This window comes from Schistocerca cancellata, chromosome 4 (genome assembly GCF_023864275.1).
Source record: "Schistocerca cancellata isolate TAMUIC-IGC-003103 chromosome 4, iqSchCanc2.1, whole genome shotgun sequence".
In the NCBI taxonomy this organism is placed as follows: domain Eukaryota; kingdom Metazoa; phylum Arthropoda; class Insecta; order Orthoptera; family Acrididae; genus Schistocerca; species Schistocerca cancellata.
This window is the reverse complement of record NC_064629.1, coordinates 632,188,624-632,207,729: the sequence shown is the minus strand read 5'-3', so window position 1 is coordinate 632,207,729 and position 19,106 is coordinate 632,188,624. Positions and strand designations below refer to the sequence as shown.

The 19,106-nt window shown below is 41.2% G+C and overlaps 1 protein-coding gene across 1 annotated transcript in view; it reads right to left on the bottom strand.

The window, feature by feature from the left end:
- The window catches only part of LOC126183216 (toll-like receptor 7), a 183,752-nt gene extending 165,346 nt beyond the window's left edge, over positions 1-18,406 (bottom strand). Inside the window, exon 1 of the mRNA XM_049924998.1 lies at positions 18,334-18,406. The gene's annotated coding sequence lies outside the window, so the exon portion shown is untranslated. The remainder of the gene's footprint in view (positions 1-18,333) is intronic.
- Between the last annotated feature and the right edge of the window lie 700 nt (positions 18,407-19,106).

Here is a 19,106-nt window from a genome sequence, read left to right as displayed (position 1 = left end):
AACTGTTAAACATTAGCTTGGTTTGCAATTTAAACTTTTAACCGAAAACTGATATTGTATACAACATCTTCAACCAGACTGATGCATTAACCACAATGGTCGCATGAATAAGATACAGAACCACCTGTGTAAAGACTGACATCGAGAGCTTCAGAAACTTACAATATTTCTTAAGAAATGTAATAGATCTGACAGCATGACAGTATTGGAAAGATTGTAGGGAAACAAATTGTAATTTGCCAGGACAGAATCAGAACAAATTGGCTCTATTAACCTAAAAATCATGTTGTCCCCACCTCTCGTGTCAGTAAGAGAGATGTGATTTCCTCAAATACGATTGCAGTGTCTCAGCAACAGCGCCATCTCACCTGGTAATGATTTAAGGAAACAAGTGAAATTTTATTCGTCATACCCATGGGACATACATCGATGACAAATGGCAATAATTTTAAGTGCTAGATAAGTATGCATTTTATTTACTGTAATTTCAGCTTACTGTAGGTTTCTTTTCTTTCTTATTTAAATTCCGGCTACAGTTTAAATACTTTTCTGTCAGTTGCATATAGTGACTTAAAGAACTCGTGAAATAAGGAAATACGGACTATCACACTGAGGTTCGCACCCGAATAAGACTGACTGTGGTGTTGTATCTGCCACTGCTGATTTCTGAGCACGAATCCCCGTAAGCAACTATTGATTTCCGTCGTGATTCTAAAGCGATCAACTTCCGTCCCATGCTTCGTTTGTCCGGAAATCACAAAGAAAATAAATCAAGTTTCCTAGAGCTTCTCAAAAATGGCTCAAATTTTTCGACACTGAACATTAACTGACTGAAAACGTCACTCTAGCATTCATACATAGTACTGTTCAAGACACTTTAGCGTTTTTGAAGAAAAACTAATTCCAGCATAACAACGTTGGAAGGTGTTTATGAGTAGCAAATTTTTGTAGATTTCAAAACGTGTTCTCATAAGCTGTCATCTCTAATAGCATTCTAAAATCATTTTTTGTAACTGTAGATGCAGATAAAATTTTTTGGAAGAGTGCAGAACAAAGTAACTAAACGTTTATAAGGCAGATAACATTATTAAAAAAAAAAAACACTTCTCTTGGAGTATGACCTTCTAATGCAAGGAATACAATGGTTAAGTTCCTATCTTGTATTCACCTCATAATACAGAAATTTATCATGAGATAAATTAACAAATACTATACTGACAATTTCACATCTTAAGTAACTCATCCCTTAACGGAGAACAACAACTTCCAAACATAGTTGACAGCAAAAACGAAGGCTCTAGGAGAGCAGTCAATAAATAAACCTAAAACTTTCTTTTCAGCTTCGCGACGGAAGATAAGTGCTGGCTGCCGTCTCCACACAGTCCATATGCTGTATGGCGCTCGTGATCCACCTAAGCGACGTAATTATCCCACGTTCGACAAAGAAAATATTTTATCGGAGGATCCCGATCTACCTGCTCCACTTCAGTGTTCAATAAATAGTTTCAACAAGGGACTTAGCCTTGCTCTGACACGGGAAAGTCTCTGCCAGTACGCCTATAATTCCCCCAGAAAACTCGTGATTCGAATATTCGAGTGGAAAAATGATTCATTTGAATATATCCACGTAATATTCACGTAATCTTTTACTAGTATCCTTCATTCTCTGGGTAGCAGTTAAAAATTGGAGTCCACTGTCGCAAAAATCCAAGTATTAGAGATTGCATTGAATAATCACAGCTTATTGTCACTTTATTGGAATTTTGCGAAGTCCATTCTTTCCAGCAAAACCTTTTCCGACTGTATATTATCTTTACAGACTAACAAGGATTTCCTCTAAAAGACCTGCACGCTTGGTCAAAAATATAGAGCAGCTTCTTCAAAGCCCATTCCAGTAGCCGCCAGTGATACGAATTGTAACTCTGGTTTCACACTATGTCTATATACTTCAAACGCCACTCTGCCAATCCCCTATGGCCAACAACTTTCGTCTTAAGAAAGCAAATAAATAAATAAATATCTTGTGTCTCTGAGCCTAATACTAGTCATTCTATTTGACTCCACTTGAGTGGTTTGTGAGTAAAATTCTCGTGTTATTCATTCAATGAATGTCTCGTTTAACCTCATCAGGTTGAGAGGACCTATTCTAATAAACCTTCCATCCCAGAAAAGTAGTAAGTAGTCACCGCGAATCCAATCCGGGACTTCCAGTCACTATTCACTGCCGGCCGGAGCGGCCGTGCGGTCCTAGGCGCTACATTCTGGAGCCGAGCGACCGCTACGGTCACAGGTTCGAATCCTGCCTCGGGCATGGATGTGTGTGATGTCCTTAGGTTAGTTAGGTTTAATTAGTTCTAAGTTCTAGGCGACTGATGACCTCAGAAGTTAAGTCGCATAGTGCTCAGAGCCATTTGAACCACTATTCACCAACACTAACAACTAGACCACAACGGCAGTCCTTAAAAAAATGACAAGTAATTCAAACCCTGCAGTGCCAAACCTGCACACCCTCACTTTACAGAATTCTTGCACCGCACTCTCAGACCTAAAAAGTCTAGAGCAACTCCCGAAAAACTTTCGCCATTTAGCATTTCAGTCTATGAGCAGTACTTTTAGAATGACTGATTTGGCTTAGTACGAAACATTAATATTGGCGATTCCTCCCTTTTCACGAATTGCCCTTTCTTAGCTGCTGTTGCTAATATTTACATTATAATGAGCAGAAACGTTTCACTGACTTCATGGAGGACACTCTTTTTAGCCCAGAAACTTGTAAGAAAGTATTCTGCAAGTGCAGGAATCCTTCTGGAGATCCAATCAGTGCTCTGCTTATGGAAAGTCAGTAACAGCTAACGGTTGCCGACAAATGTGTGCGTCCATAGCTGTGAGCAGACCTGATGCATCTCGCACTGGTGGGCTACCGAACACCTGACGCTGTTTCAGTGAAATGAAATTAAATCTGTGCTGCGGTAGACTTAAGTGTGTACACAAAATAAATTCCAGATATAAAATCCAGACTGAATTATTCATTACAGTGAAAACGGATACCTGCAAAGCTTGAAAATGGTGGTTTACAATCAGTCTTGGAGAGCCTGCAGTCGACGTTGGTTAGCTTTCTCCGAGAGAATCATGGAATAGACCTAACAACAGCTTTCTACAACTATCCTCCATACTTAACTCTCTGTGAGCTACGTTTCCCTACTTGACATCTACCCTGTTGTTTTCGTTCCTCCCTCCACTCACAGACACCTAGGCTCACGTATAATATCCAGAGTCTGTGGAGCATAAATTAAATTGTATTGAAACTATCAACCTGCATTTACTGCTTGCTACTTTCAGAAATAAATGGGGAATTCTGAAGCTCTGAATTTCTGAATGAGGTAAAGAATTACTCAAATCACGAACTGCATTCTAAGAACAGAAATAAGAAAAGTACTGTTCGCAACAAGAACCGGCCCTCAGTAGTCGATCGGTTCCTCCATGCAAAGCCTTACGTATTGTTCTGAGTTTATCAAGTACGCGGTAATGTCAAATATCTCCGCGGACACGCGAAGAAAAAACAGTATTGCTGGAATCGAACCAAGATGCTCTTAAATGAGAGCAGTTAATGGTAATTTACGGGCAGTGTATTTGTTTTTAACATTTCTTGCAATTTTCTCGTACGGAACAGGTCTATATTATAGCTACAGAATGAATATGAAAGGGACTCGTTGATAAATTTGATACACTCGAAAGGTGACCAATAAAACATATTTAATGACAGCTAAAATAACATAATAAGAGTTCATCCAATTAAAACTACAATATAATATGCATAACAATGGCAATAACTCTGCAGGGGTCAGAACGTCGCACCGTCTCTGCAAGACGAGCGTGATATACCAATAACATGCGAGTCCTCTTTGTTTAACCGGTCTTTTCTTTGTCGTGTTAGAGATTTAGCTGTACAGTGGAATTACTGTATGACGCAATATCGGATGTGGACGGTTGCAGGGTATGTGCTGTGCGCTACCTTTCTCGTAGTCGAAGAGAGTAACACAAGATCTACACTGCTTGTGATTCCAGAGTCTTCTGCATTCGACATGTTTGTTGGATCTATCGCCAATCGGTTAATAATTTTTAGAAATTTGCGTAATTTCTTTTAGGAGCGTAAATTTCAGCACTGAAGCAGGTATCAAAAATACATTTGAGATGCTTTCTCAGTTAAAATGTCGAATTTCTAAGCAAATGGAAATACTGATTATTACTCCACTACGAGAACGATACGGTAACGAACTAGTGGTTTTCATTTAAAACAACCATTCTTTCCACCGAGTAATTACTCGCTGAGATTCCGCTGTATTTAACATAACATTCGGATTGCCCAGATATAAACACTATGACGAACATGCTTATCCGAATTCTTACTTTCCTGAAATTAGCAGTCAAAGGATTTGCGAAGGCTGATTTGACACACTTTTTACGCAGTAATATTTTCATTAGCATATGAGCTCCTAGTTTCGTAAATTAGTTGATACCTAGGCAAGCATGACGGAGAAATACAGTTCCGTCAGCTTTTGGTGCAATCAGTGACTAACGTAAATGCGCTATAGTATTAGTAAACCGGAATATGAGGTGGTACGTGGAAGCAAGTCCTTGTAATGTGGAGAATATTCTGAATGCAGTCTCTGCGCTGATCCTCATGTTGGGGCGCTTACTGACCTTTTTCGATCCGAACCACACTGTTGATCTACATCTACATCTACATCCATACTCCGCAAGCCACCTGACGGTGTGTGGCGGATCTAACACCGATGCGGCTAATAATTTCCTTTCCACAGCTTTCCAATCTCAGTCCATAGCTGTTGCCTTGTAAGAGAAACTTTGCTGCTGTCTGGATGTACTTTGGAAGGTGACGGAACTAACGTGGTAAGTTGCGAAACTCTTTAGTAAAATATCGAAGTCTTGTGGAAAAAGTAACCTGTCGAAAAAAAGATAGCTTTTGTTTTCGGTGTATAGAAAAATTAAGTTCTTTGTGTTTTACCATTCGTCAGCCTCTCGAACAAGCAGATGTGACTTCAGCAACAGGTCATTTTACATTTTACGTCGGCTTAGCACAACGGTAAATAATGGGTACAATAGTATCTTATAATACCACCTGTAGCTGTTTGTTGAATAGTTCTGAGCATAAAGCGGCGATGAAAGTAGATATCATGTAATATTAAAGAGTTGCACAGAGTTCCATAGTCAATAATTTCAAGAAATTACTTGTGAAGTCAGAGTTTGAAAATAAAATACGGACAGTGGGTTGTAGCTGAAGACAATTCATTGCAACGAAAATTTCCAGAAAGGCACAAACGTGAAAATAAATAACCATGATTGCTTTATTGTTTCTATGTATACCTTTGTGACTGCAGAGGTGATTTGTTGTGGATAAGTACAAGCATGTGTACTTTTTATAGCAGCGTGGCAAAAAAGGAGTGGAGAACATACGACGCTCGACTGCTGCACTTTCGCAAAGCAGTCACTGTACTTCTAGACACTAACCCTAAATAACATCGCTTACAGTCCGATCGTTTATGAAGGTACGTCACAAAATAACAATCTTTTTCTTTCATTTGTATCAGTATACATGGTACTTTGAGAGGTGGTGTTATAGACCAAAAATGTTCTGCAAACATGCGGTCCTAATGCATCCCTTAAGAGCTATGAGCAGTTGTTTATTTTCGCTACTGTGAAACATATCTCTTCTACTGCCAACCCATTACTTTCTATATTTTTAGAGGTGTAAGTACGGACGAAAACAAGAAAAAATGGCCAGTAAAACATGGTCTCTAAAGTACATACCTTAAGAGCTCTGAGCACTAGTTCAGTAAAAGACATGTGTTTTAAAGAAGCGAAAACGAAGAAGTGCTCATAGTTCTTAAGGAATGTATTTTAGAGCCCATGTTTACCGGACATTTTTGCCTTTCTTTGGTCCTTAACAACACCACTCAAAATATGGAATATTTCTTTTAGCAGCCTGTATATTTAGTTTTAGATAGATAATTCGCCTTCAGAAAGAAATTAAGGGTAATGAACAAAATACACTGTGTGATCAAAAGTATCCGAACACCTGACTGAAAATGACTTCCAAGTTCGTAATGCTGGAATTCACTATGTTGTTGGCCCACCCTTAGCCTTGATGACAGCTTCCACTCTCGCAGGCATACGTTCAAACAGGTGCTGGAAGGTTCCTTGGGGAATGGCAGCCCATTCTTCACGGAGTGCTGCATTGAGGAGCGGTATCGATGTCGGTCGGTAAGGCCTGGCACGAAATCGGCGTTTCAAAACTTCCCGAAGGTGTTCTATAGGATTCAAGTCAGGACTGTGCAGATCAGTCCATTACAGGGATATTATTGTCGTGTAACCACTCCGCCACAGGCTGTGTATTATGAACAGGTGCTCGATCGTGTTGAAAGATGTAATCGCCATCCCCGAACTGCTCCTCAACAATGGGAAGCAAGAAGGTGCTTAAAACATCAGTGTAGATCTGTGCTGTGATAGTGCCACGCAAAACAACAAGGGGTGCAAGCCGTGATTCGTCGCTTCACACAACGTTTTCCCACTGTTCAATCGTCCAATGTTTACGCTCCTTACGCCAAGAGTGGCGTCGTTTCGCATTTATGATGTGTGGCTTATGAGCAGCCGCTCGACCATGAAATCCGTTTTCTCACCTCCCGCGTAACTGTCAGAGTACTTGCAGTGGATCCTGATGAAGTTTGGAATTCATGAGCCGGCAGCTGTGGCCGAGCGGTTCTAGGCGCTTCAGTCTGGAACCGCGCTGCTACTACGGTCGCAGGTTCGAATCCTGCCTCGGGCATGGATGTGTGTGATGTCCTTAGGTTAGTTAGGTTTAAGTAGTTGTAAGTCTAGGGGACTGATGACCTCAGATGTTAAGTCCCACAGTGCTTAGAGCCATTTTGGGATTCCTGTGTGATAGTCTGGATAGATGTCTGCCTATTACACATTACAACCCTCTTCAAATGTTGGCGGTCTTTATCAGTCAACAGCCGAGGTCAGCCTGTACGCTTTTGTGGTGTACGTGTCCCTTCACGTTTCCAATTCACTATCACATCGGAAATAGGAGTGCGGAAATCTCGCGTACAGACGTATGACACAAGTGACACCCAATCACCTGACCACCTTCGAAGTCCGTGTCTTCCGCGGAGTGCGTCATTCTGCTCTCTCACGATGTTAATAACTTCTGAGGTCACTGATATGTAGCTCTTGGCAGTATGTGACAGCACAATGCACCTAATATGAAAAACGTATGTTTTTTAGGGTGTCCAGATACTTTTGATCACATAGTGTACGTCTATACAAATCCTAGCTGTTTCACAGGGAGAGAAAGCATGGAGTTGGACAGATAATGAAATTCGCTTAATTTCTTAAAATACGATACGGAGGAAGCGAAGAAGCCTTGTCCACCCAGTCGTAATGATAACGAAAATGTAAATACATAATTAAGCTACGAAGCCTGAAACGCTTTCCTTCAACATCTATATCTACACAGATACTCTGCAAGCCACCGTACGATACGTGGCGAAGTATACCCTGTACCACTACTAGTCATTTTGTTTCCTGTTCCACTCGCAAGTAGAGCGAGGGAAAACGACTGTATATAGGACTCCGTATGACCCATAATTCCTCGAAACTTATCTTCGTGGTACTTATGCTAAATGTATGTTGACGACAGTGGAATCATTCTGCAATCAGCTTCAAATGCCGGTTCTCTAAATTTTCTCAATAATGTTTCTCGAAAAGAACGTCGCCCTCCCTCCAAGGATTCCCATTTGAGTTCCCGAAGCATCTCCGTAGCACTTTTGTGTTGTTCGAACCTACTGGTAACAAATCTAGCAGCCCGCCTCCGGATTGCTTCGATGTTCTCGTGCAATCCGACCTGGTACGCAACCCAAACACTTAGGCAGTACTCAAAAACAGGTCGTACCAGCGTCCTGTATAGGTCTCCTTTACAGGTCAACCACTCTTTCCTAAAATTCTCCCAATAAACCGAAGTCGACCATTCACCTTTCCCCCTACAGCTCTCACATGCTCGTTTCACCTCATATCACTTTACAACGTTACGCCCAGATATTTAAACGACGTGACCGCTCAAGCACGGCACTAGTAATACTGTATCCGAACATTTCAGGTGTCCTAATCTTCCGCATTAACTTATACGAGGGCTATCCACAAAGTACATTACGTTTTGGAATTAAAAAAAAAATAAAGCATTGGAATTTTTTCTTATTATATACAGATGAAAGCCACACTTAAATACTACTTTTCTACATAGTTGCCATTTAAATTAAGGCACTTATCGTAGCGATGGACTAGCTTGGAAATTCCTTCGTCGTAAAATTCGGCCGCCTGCGCCTTCAACCGCGTAATGACTGTCTTTTGGGACAGAAAAGCTGTGATTTTTGTGGATTTCTGTGATTTTTGTGGATTTCCTGGAAAGAGGCAATACAATAAACTCTCTAAGGTATTGCCAAACTCTGTACAACCTCAGAAGAGCAATACAAAACAAGCGCAGAGGAAAGTTGGGCTCAAAGATCTTGCTGATTCACGACAACGCCCGGGCCCACACGGCTAATGCCACTCGTGAAGTTCTCGAATCTTTTAAGTGGGAGTTGTTTCCTCATCCGCCGTACAGTCCCGACCTGGCACCGAGCGACTTCCACTTATTCCCAGCAATGAAGAAGTGGTTGGCTATGCAGCGTTTTGATGACGACGCACAGCTTCAAGAAGAGGTAACCACGTGGTTGAAGGCGCAGGCGGCCGAATTTTACGACGAAGGAATTTCCAAGCTCGTCCATCGCTACGATAAGTGCCTTAATTTAAATGGCAACTATGTAGAAAAGTAGTATTTAAGTGTGGCTTTCATCTGTATATAATAAAAAAATTCCAATACTTTATTTATTTTTAATTCCAAAATGTAATGTACTTTGTGGATAGCCCTCGTATTTTTCCACATTTAGGGCTAACTCCCATTCATCGCACCAACTGGAAATTTTGTTTAAGTCGTCTTGCATCTTCTTAAGTCACTCAACTTCGACACCTTACCGTACACCACGACATCATCAGCAAACAACCGCAGATTGCTGTCCACCCTGTCCGCCAAATCATTTATTTATACAGAGCATGACAGCATTCCTGTCACACTTGCCTGGGGCACTCCTGACGATACCCTTGTCTCTGATGAACACTCGCCGTCGAGGACAACATACTGCGTTCTGTCATTTAAGAAGTCTTCGAGCCACTCACATATCTGTAAACTTATTCAGTCTGCTCGTACCTTCGTTATCAGCCTGGTCCGTGTCAAATGCTTTCCGGAAATCTAGAAGTATGTAATCTGTCCGTTGTTCTTCATCCATTGTTCGCTGTACATCCTTCAGGAGGGCACACGAAATGTAGTAATTAAAACATCATCAAATGGAAGATCACATTCTCACCATTGTTTTGTTGTTTTTGTGTTGTTTTGTAATTACCGTAAAATCTTCGTTCTCATACTATTTCTGACCTGCCGGTGAGTTTGAAGTTGATTTTCTTGTATGCTAACACTATATTCGATTACTTCAACTTACTTCATGTTCTTCATTTACAGCTCACATCGACTTTCGTACAGTAACATTTGTTTTATCTCCTTCATCAATAGTGTCACTCGTGCTTCACTTACACAACTTGTGCGCAAACTACCTCGTTTCGGTAGCCTTCTTTTAAATCGAAGATGAGCTGTGCGGAAGTTGTTTTTAAGTAGGCATATTGCCAGTTGCAGTGTAACACTCTGAGACCCAGGCTATACTTATCTGTAGACACAGTACAGAGAGAACAAGAAACGTGTACCCACACTCAAAATATACAGCAAAATGACAGTTACAGCATACTCAGTTCACGGTCTGTGTTCTTAATAATAACACACCGTTGCGTAGCTCCGCATCCGGGTCAGTTACAGAGGATTCATATTTCACCGAGACAATGGAAGGACGTGTTTGACATTTCCATAATGCAGTATCCACTGGCTTCGGTATCGTAGATGACTTGTCCCACTGAATTCAAATCGTGTGCAGGAAACGAAAGAACATTCCGTCGCCAACTTCCTTATATGAGTGCGCAGTGTTATTGACGCTGTCTTTGACTTTGCTCGTAAGTTACGTTGAGATCGGTGGAAACTATTGACACTGAGAGGACAAATAACACCAATTTTTGGATTTTGTTACCTACACTTGGAGTCGCACGACCTTTTCGTGTTAACTGCAGCATGAAAGGCGGCTACGACTTGACCCAGTTTCGTCGACTTCCGCCAGGTCCAACGAAAGTGAGCGGAAGGCTGGCGGCGCACCGGCTCGAAGGCTCTCGGCTGGTCAGCCCGCCGCACGGACGCGCCTTCCCAGAACCACTGAGCTCACAGTTAGTGGGAGGCCGTAGGAGCAGGATCTGACAGCTAAACCAACACTATAGAGTGCTCACACTGACTCGGTACAGTCTCTCGAAAAAAAAAGTTTCACTGTAATAGCTGCTCTCATGATTTCTTGAAGCAATACAATACTCGACTCTGCAGTGAGTTACAAATTGTTTCAAACGCTCCAGAATCATCTCGTAAATCTTAACAAGACTGTACAATCACTGTTCCAGTTACTCGGCTGTATCAGGTGGAGTGCTGGACACTTCACTTCTGAGATGACTACAAGCAGAAAAATTAAGAGCGTTGAGGTCAGGTATAGAGTAAACGGAACTTTATCAGACGGTGATAGCAATTATATTTTACAAAAAGCAGAAAATAATGCTTCCTTTCGCTGTGTGATTAGAACTGTGGCGTTGTAAGAGTTGGGCTTGATTGCTGGACATGCTGACATACAAATACGATATATCGATTGTGTCATATTTAATACCGAAAACGGACACGGGTGACAGTATACGGTAAAGTTTACAGTAAACATTGTTCCGCAAAGGCATCGTTTGTGTTGTAGTTGCGGATGTGTGGTTTTGAGCCGCCATTCAGCAGGCGGGAGCAAACAGACACAGTAATGTATGTGAGGGATCTCAGAACCCCGCTTTGCTGTACCCCAGGCGACATTCAGCCGCGCCTATAAGTTATAGTCTCTGTCAATAAATATTATTGACGTTGTCTTTCAGAATATGCAACAAAACAACGCTATGAGCTATACTGATACCCGGCACCTCGGAACAGGCATATTTCATTCTCTTCCTGGCTAAATTAGGAAGGCTATAAAAGTACTGCTGTAGTACGATAGGCCAGCTATCTCCTACACACGAAGACTGAAACGAGAATTATTCATTAGTTAGCCTGATACAGTCCTGTTAAGCGAAACATGATTCAGGTCTGAGCAAACTGTTTGTTTTAAAAGTTATTTCATGATAAGGGAGGACCGTCACCATGGGAAGGTTGCGTTGCTATATTGGTAAAACATTTGCTGCCGTATCAAACATATCCGCTCAATATAAGAAAATGGTTCAAATGGTTCTGAGCACTATGGGACTTAACTTCTGAGGCCATCAGTACCCTACAACTTAGAACTACTTAAACCTAACTAACCTAAGGACATCACACACAGCCATGCCTGAGGCAGGATTCGAATCTGCGACCGTAGCTGTAGCGCGGTTCCAGACTGTAGCGCCTAGAACCGCTCGGTCACTCCGGCCGGCTCAATGTAAGAAGCAATGACGTCAAACTGGTTTCTGTGCGGATACAGTCTGTTCACAAAACCCTTCCATTTGTCTCTGCGTATAAAGCTCCCCACTATAGTATCCTGGAAGACGACTGGGGACACTTAATAACCCTGCTTCGGCCTCCCTTTGTAATAGACGGAGACTTGAATTCCCATCATGTAGGGGGCTTTGATGAATGTTATCGAAGCTGATAACCTAATGATTGTCAACAATGGAGTTGCTACCATGGTATATTCTCCCTTCAGGAGACGTTCAGGAGTAAATGAAACGCTTTGTAACCATCTGTTTACTGAACTTTCAAACTGGCACATTAAAACAGATCCCATGGGATCCGATCATCTCCCAGTAGAGTTTCACGTTGATACCAAACAAGTATGTTACGCTAAAAGTAATTGGAAAATTACGGAATCCAAATGAGACAGATATACGGGTATAATTAGACAGGCACTCGAAAACATACGACGTGACTTTTTGGTAGAAGACGCGTACCGGTACCAATCTTTAACCAGCACTATGGAATTGGCAGCGGACGTCAGTTTTCCTAAGAAGAAAAGAGTTCACTGTTACAAAGCAATGTTCCCCTTCTTGGTGGAATCCCGAATGCTTTCAAGAAGTTAAAAAACACAGACTTGCTTAGAAAAAACACGGACTTGCTTAGAAAACCTATCGCCAGAATCCTACTTTTGACAATGTCCTGGAAGTGCGAAAAGTAAAAGCGCATCGTGTTTACAAATTCTTGAAAAAAGCTAAACAGGATAACTTGATTAAATTTTGCTCTTCACTCAGTAGAGCAACCAATATGATCAGCATTTGGTGTTAAAAAAGACTTTTAGAAACAGCCGACGGCCTTCTCCTATTGCTACGTCCACTACTTTGTTAAAGGTATTTATCGATACACTCGATCCTCCCATGGTGCCTCTCCTAAATCGTCCGTCTCCAGTTGACGATGACCCATATCATAACCCACTTCATCCTTTCTCTCAAAAATAACTCAATCACTCTTTAAAATTATCGAGTGACAGATGTCCTGGTATCGATTTTATTCACTACTTTATGCTTGCGAATTTGCCAGAGCCAATGGTAAAACGGATACTTTAACCATGGCTTTAAAATCGTAATTTGATACCTCGGAGTTAATAAAGATTCAAGAAAGGCAAAGGGACTATGGACAATCTATATTCGCTCGTTAAGGATATCAAGTCAGCCTTTCAAACGAGACAAACAGACGTCACCGCTTCTCTGGACATTAATGGAGTTTATGGAAACGTACACCGATTCTCTTGTACAAGCTGAAGGAATTAGGAAATCCTACAAGGATGGTTAATGGTATCTGTAACCTTGTCGCTCAAAGATCAGTCTACGTCAGATCTCCCAGAGCTTGCACAGAATATAATTTTAACCCCCCTCTTGTACACTCTGTATACTCATGATTTAGAACGAACGATTACTTCCTCCACTAAAATATTGCAACATGATATTGACGTATGTGTTTATTCCAATTCCGAATCGTGTCTTCATGCCAAAACGGCGTTACTCACTGCCATAACGCGCATCGATGACTGGCTGTCTACTAACGGGCTGGAGGTTTCGGCTGAGAAATTGTTGATTATCCCTTTTTACAAATCCAAGGCTGTTCACATTAATGATCATGCCTGGTGTGGAATGTTCACTTTTCACATAAAATTTCATGTTCGATTCCTAGGAATGGTATTTGACTCTCGGTTAAGCTGGGCGCCTCACATTCGATCTAATGTTACTAAGTGCGAAGAAGGTTTTAACGTAATTCGCTCACTCACTCGTGTGAAGTGTGGAGCGCATCAGAGTACGCTACTCATCATGTTCCGATTGATAATTCGATCTCTACTAGATTATTGCTGTCTACTGTATCACAGTACACCAAATTAGATACCCGTCGATACAGAGCCATTCGTACCTGTCTTGGAGCCTTGCACTCGACGTCCATTAATGCCCTTTTGGTGGAGCCAGGGGAAATGTGTTGACTTTAACTGCAGCTCAATGGCCTGAGTATCTATGTATATAAACCGATAGATCCAAAATTTCACTTGATGAGCTTTTATATGCCCTCAGCTTCAAGTCTGGAAAGACTTCAAACTGCCTAAAAGCGCTTCTATTTTTGCGGCGGAGACAGTGGCACTTTTGGAAGCTCTCAGGTTTGTATCTTCAGCTCTCTTCCGAAAGTTATTAATCATGTCTGACTCCGAGAGCGTCCTTAAAAATATTCAAATACCAGAGATGGAATAAAACAACCAACCGTTATATACTGGATGTTGTTTTAGAACATGTTCACATTATTCATAGAGGGCTGACCATTTGGTTTAGATGCATTGCCACGCCAGCATCCGCCATAATGAGGGAGCTGAGGTCTTAGCAAAAGAAGCCCCTCTATAGGGAATGTCATTGATTTGAAGTTGCCGTATAGACTAAATACGTGAGTTAAGAGCCACTGAAAACGTCATCTGAAAGACATGTGGAACGTGTCCCAACAAACGAAAGATGGTTATTATGCGGCCTTACAACCTCGAATTCCTGCAATGACGTGGTTTACGTGCACACATTTGGATCGATCAACAGTATCTATCCCCATTTTACTCCGCTTCAACCAAGCATATTTTTCGTTGCATTTGCATCAAATCAACATTTACGGTTCTCCTGGATGTGAATGCTATTCTGAATCGGAAGCTGATGTTAACCATATATTATTTTTGTGTCCCAAATTTGATTGTGATAGATTGGACTTTTTGAAGGCATTGTTCAGTATGGGCTACCACCCCCCTTAATCAGTTTCTTCTCTTTTGTTTAGCAAAGACATTCGACTTTAGAAAGTAATTGTTAATTTCCTTAAGAGTAGTGGGAAAATTTTTAGGTTTTAATGGTATGTGATTTTCATTTTTATGTCTTGCATGTGATGCAATCTCCGTAATGATGTGTATTGATAAGAAAAACAGTTGTCTGATTTTCTTGTAAACGTGTTTGTTATCATTTTACGGTGGACGGAATTCAGATAGCTTGAGCTCTTATTTCTGTAAATATGAATCTATTTATTCGTTTTGTACAATTCAGTGCACATTGTAACAACGTGTTTTAGACAGATTAATAGTGAGACAGTGTTGTAGCCTATTGCATTGCATTGTATTGTATTGCATGGAACTGGGGACCTAGAAACGACGGAGAGGCATCGTCCCCACAGTAGCCGTCAGTTGTTCACAACCCCACAACAGGCTACAGCAGTCTACTCACTCCACCACCGCCCCACACCAAACCCAGGGTTATTGTGTGGTTCGGCCCCCAGTGGACGATGCACCTGTGTACTGTGCTTCGGGACGATTTGTTGTCGTTGCAGGCACACCGTCCATTTCCAGACACATGTTCATAGGACCTTCTTTCCTCTATTTCTAGTCAGGAGTCCGTCCCTGCACTTTGCCGGTTTCATTTTTGTTCACCTTGTATATTGACGCCAAGAGTATTTGGTGAATACAACAGTTCGAGATGGATAGGCCAAGCAGGTCCTCTATCTTCACCTCCAACATCACCTGACGTCAATGCTTTGGATTTTTCTGTCTGGGGGTCATCTCAAAGTTGATTCATCGTGCACTCACGTTGATATAGTACAGTCTTGTCAAGATTTACGAGATTATCCGGAGGGGCGGGGAGGGGGGCGGTATGTGAAAAAGTTCGTAACTCACTGTAGAGACGAGTACAGCTTTGCATCCAAATACAAGGATGACACATTCAATATCTCCTTTAGCAGACGGTGAACAGTACATTTTAACATGCAACGTTCTGAAGTAACACTGTATTTCTTGTCAAGACAGGCCACGGATGACAATTTGAGCCCAATCAGATGGCGAATGAATCGCAAAGTTTACAGTTCAAATGTATCTACACTAACCAGGACAATATTTCGTACTGAAGTCAATGGCGGATCGGCGACACGCGTTCGCTGTTATTTCACAAAGGGCTCGTTCGCGAGCCGGTGTTTCATGGGACACATTAGCTTCTATTATCGTATAGTATGACTTGTGCCAGTTTTCTCTGTTAAACATAATACACCCTGCGTTATAGCCGATCCATGCAATGTAGCGAGCAAGCAAGAGAGACACATAAAAAGAGGAAGAGAGAACTGAACTTTTGCTGATAATAAATAATGAAAAAACCTACTAGTTCTACAGACTGCGTTAATTCAGCCGACATACTCAAGCTATTGGCATGCAGAACTACTCATTGTCATCAGGAGCAACTGACTGCCAGGATTAGTTCACTGCCCTCATATGCTAAATAAGAAAGTGCCTGGAAACCTTCAGAGATGCACCGAAAGTAGGCTGAGCCCTGAAAAGAATCGAGGCAGTCCTAGTTGGCCCTGTTGAGAAGTGACGTTAGGAGTGTGGTACTGCCCCCAGCGCTACCATTCCTGCCTGCCTGCCTTCAAACGTCAGGTGTCATTCGTTTCTTCCATTCATTGTCCAATGCGCAAAGGCAGTTCCAGCTCAGTAGGTACCTCTGAGCAATGCTAAAATTATTCCAACACAATTCACTGCCAGCATTTCTTTTAGATCATATCATGATAATATGGATTTTAGGATAACATATTAATATTATTAAACCGATACATGAGTTATTTATGTTTCCAATACAAAATACTTTCCATCAAACTAGAAAAGAGATCATTAAGACATATTTTCCTAGAACTGATTTTTGCCCCTTTTGTTGCGAGACATTAATACCCTATTGGTACCAGATGTATGGCATCAGTTTAACAGGACAGTGATGAAGCGACGAGGAAGTTATAGGCCGTGCCTTGAGGAAGCAGACATGTCGCTTTTCGTCTAAAACGAGAGAGAGAAAACAGAAAAAAACTTATTCATGGCCGATGCGTCATTTTCTAACGACGGCTTCTCCGGAATACGAGGCAATGTTTAATTACTGCACCAGCTTTGAAAGTAATCTGAGGAGATTAAAGCGGTACACTGCTGAGACCTGCTGCATCCAGTCCACTGCCTCAGTACTGAACTTGTAGGAGTAGCACAAAATGATAGGTCGTTTAACAATGATGCTTACTTGCCCCTGTTGCAGCAGAATAGTCGTGTTTCACGAACTTCCTCCTCCGAGCATTGTTAATAGCACACGTTTCTGTACTAGCTACTAATATTTGTTTTGTAAATAAAAACCGCCTTTTCTTCCTGCACTGTATTTTATTTCTCCCAGACTCGTTTCACCTTTTTCACTTTAAGGCATCATCAGTGGGATCTAGAATGACAGAAAACAGAACAGCAAGAAAAGGCGGTTTTTATTTACAAAACAAATGTTTCTGTGCTTGCTGCGGAGAATGGCCACGAAAACAAACTACTACTAATTTATATCTACAGTGCAGACGTACAGACTTAGAACTTTATGAAAATTTGTTGTGGAGGAGTAACGAAGTTTCTAATATCTGAGGTGTGACTTGCTTAAACGATATTCCTAGATTCAGTGGAAACCATATAATTCCCCTATGGAATGGTGCTATTCGTAATTATTAAGGCTAGATCTAATTTCTGCATAATCCGGTAAGTTAATCAGATAGGCATCTTTCCATTTCCGATGATTCACCCATAGTCAACACAAAAATACGTAATCTATCGTTCTTCAGACCTGCAGGAAATATGGCTTACAAGCGACGTTGATTATGAGAATAATCCGGACATTGGCCTAGAATGATTTACGACAGCCGCAAAAAAATAAAAGAAAATAGGATGGGTGGGTGGTTGGACTAATATCTGATTCCGGCTCCTCTTGAACACTTTGCCGCACGATTTCGTGGTCAAAAACTCTTCTACCAAGAATGTTTCTTAAGTACTAGCACGACAATTTCAGTAATGCCTTCACTACGTACTTTGGTAAAAAGGATGTACTGATTTGCAACTCAATGTTGTCAAATACATTCTGATATCATGTCAAATTTCCTTTGAAACTTTATAATACAGTTTGCGTAGTAAGAGTAATTACTGAAGTCATCCCGCAATGTTCTGGTTTATTCTGATGTTCGATATTCTAGAAATAGTGTGATTTATTGACACAACAGGACGTTGTCGTTCTTGTTTACTATTGGCCAAAAGGAACATCTTCAGTTGGAAAACAGAGATGAGAACTAATCTCTTCAAGCTAGATTCCTAAGATATCTGTTACTAGATTCGACTAACAGCAGCTATGCTGGTTCTTATTATTGCACACAATTAATTTTAGCACTGTACTCTTTAAGGCCGCGTTGCTTCACCTAACCAACGTTCACATAGTTAATTTTATCAACATCGATTAAGTCAACACTAGAGTTCTCAGATAATTATTTGCTGTACGAAACTCGTGGAAGCGTAGACGCATGAAACTAACGTCTTTCATCACATAGATGTAATAAACAGCAAAGAACATGAAAGTTTAAGAAACGTCAGTTTGATATCATCATTAATTACGTGAAGACACCTTTAATACGTCAAAATAAAGAAACTTTCACATAAATCTTATGCTGTCCTCTAAAAATGGCGTTCTTTAACTTTGTAAAAGTTGTAGAACACTATGTGCGCAAGATTTAGCGTAACACGCATGCGTTGTAGATCAGCTGGGACGCACCTGGGCTGAAGCGGCGGCAGCACCGGCGGCGTCAGGCACACGACTGCCGGACCGTTAGATGGCGGCAGCAGCGCAAGCCTGGAGAAAGTGCTCGCAGCCGCAAGTGGAACGTAGCCTCCAGCCGCCGACACACATGGCGCGCCCTCGCTGCTGCTCTGGACGTCTTGTGCACTGGCTCGTACGACTGTTTATTTGGCCCGGGCGCTAGGAGCAGCTCAAGAAATTAACCATTTCAAGGTATAAAGCGTAAGGACGAGAGAGGGTGGGAACGAGAGAAAATCAATAAATAATAATAATAGTAAAACACTTGTATCACATATAAAGTCATGTCAGGAATTCTATACAAGTGTCGTAAAGATCAGCTTGAACTGGAACTAGGAGAATACCAAGCAGGTTTATACCATGGAAAACTGGCCAGAACAGATGGTTACTTTGAAATTGGTAATGTATTACTACAAAAGAAGACAAAAACGAGAAGTCATAAACTTTGTAGAATTCAAAGAATCTTGTGATTCTATCCACAGATCTTGAATGATGAAGATACTAAGGAATTTCAGACTCCATCCCAAATTAATAAAAATGATAAAATTAACAAACACCAAATCTAACGTAAAGTTCAGAGGATAAATATGTGAACTATTTACAACTGAAACAGGATTAAGACAGGGAAACGGTTTATTGCCATTACTTTTCAGTAGTGCTCTGGAGTACATGGTCTCTATACAATGAAACACGTCTACCATTCAAAACTAAATTAAAACGTTATAAGACGG